This window comes from Passer domesticus, chromosome 7 (assembly GCF_036417665.1).
Source record: "Passer domesticus isolate bPasDom1 chromosome 7, bPasDom1.hap1, whole genome shotgun sequence".
NCBI classification, from domain to species: Eukaryota; Metazoa; Chordata; class Aves; order Passeriformes; family Passeridae; genus Passer; species Passer domesticus.
In genome coordinates, this window is record NC_087480.1 from 62,416,181 (window position 1) to 62,418,123 (window position 1,943).

Consider the following 1,943-nt stretch of genomic DNA (forward strand, 5'->3'; position numbering starts at 1 on the left):
TGCTGGTGTCATCCCTGAGCACCTTCTCAGAACATGTCAGAGGGGAACACATGGAAACAAAAGCAACAAAAATACCAGAATGCTAAACTTTTTTTAGTTTAAGAGCTCTTTACAAAGACAAGTGCTTGCAACTAATTTTAATACTAATTAAAATTACTGGTTCCTTGAAGGATACAATGTCTTAGTTAATTGCTCTCTATAGAAGAAAATCAGGCTCAGGGGGAAAACATGTTTCATAGGAGTGATCACTTAGTGAAACAAACAAAAACTCTGAAAAATGTAAATGAGTAGAACATGTACCAAAGCTGTTTGTGAGAGTGCAAGTAGCCTGTGCTGTTCCCGGAGAAGCCCCAGCACACCAAAATATTTACCAAGAATGAGATGCTAAGAGGATTCTTACCCTGCTTTGGAGACCTGCCAGTGCCTGGCAGCTGTAGTGATATTTTACATTGTTTAACATATCAGCAATAGGTGATCTAGATTAAAACAATCTGGCTTCCAACCAGACAAGGGTTTGGACAGCAGCCAAAAGTGAGCCTGGCATTTCTGCAGCAGGTCCCAACATTCCCCAGAATGGCACAGGACAGGACAGCACAGAACAACTAGCACAGCCAGGACAGCACAGGATAGCACAGCACGGACAGCACAGCACAGCCAGGACAGCCAAGAAAGCACAGCCAGGACAGCCCAGCCAGGACAGCACAGCCAGGACAGCCCAGCAGCACAGGCAGGACCGCACAGTTGGCACAGCACAGAAGGGCTGCCTCAGAGGCTCAGCCCCAATGGGCAGGCAGAGGGGTCGGTCCTGCCTGGTTTGTACAGCTGAGCCCCAAAACCACTCAGGCAATTCCCAGGCAGGAAACCTTGCAGCCCTCACTTCAGACAGATGGATGAGCTGCCCATGCTGTTCACACCCAGCATCCTTGGTGGTGTCTGTGAGTCACTGTTCCACACATCTGCCAGCAATGCCAGGGCTTGGTGCCCAGTTCCAGGAGCTAGACTTTAAATTTTCCCCGTCCTGTGTCCGCAGTGCACAGCTGGCATGGTTTTGAACTGATTGAATGCATCTCTTCAGCTGTGGAATGTCACCAGGTTCCAGCTGTTTGAGGCACATCTGAGGCACAACCATCAGAAGCCAATGACAGGCAACTGAAAATACCTGACACTTCAGAGAGTTAAAAAAGCCTTCCTGATGAGCCAAGAATGAGTTTTGCCAGTGGCAGCACTGTTGGATAGTTTGCTTTGCTCACATATGCTCACTGTAATAATTAGTCTTTTTTTTCTTTTTGCTGCACATCTTGTTTCTCCCTAAGTGCAACCTACTTTTCACTTTGAAGTTAATTACTAATTAGCACCATATAGGAAAGCAGAAAGGAGCATGGGAAGCTTTTCCAAACCTATACAATTATCCATTTCCATGGTTTTGCTTATTACCAAGCTTCTGCCTGCTCAGATGACAGGGACACTAATGTTTTGGAAGTCCACATATGTGTTCCTAACCACAGGATTCTTTCCCCCAGCTGTTACAACCATACACATAGGTGTCACTTATAAATATTTCAAGAATGTTAAATAATGATCTGTCAGCATTCCAGTTCCTTACAGTCACACTGCTCTGTTCATCAAGGCCTTCTCTGATGCCTTGGATCTCCTGCAGCCCCAGCGGGGCTCCCAGGGAATCTCTGCAAAGGCAAATCCCTACATCCCTGTGTTCTTTGCTTACCTATCCCCCGGGAATTGCCACCCATGTGACAAACACCCAGGTGTGGCCATGCCCACATGAGCTTCAGAGGGGTACCTGCACAAGGCAGCTTTAGTGGCACAAACACTCACCCCACCATCAGTCAGCCCACTGGCAAGCAGAGACAGACACTGAAGCTCAGGCCCTGCTGCACTGCAGGGGTTATTCCACCAGTTAAACCCTCGGCACAAACTGAAGGAGC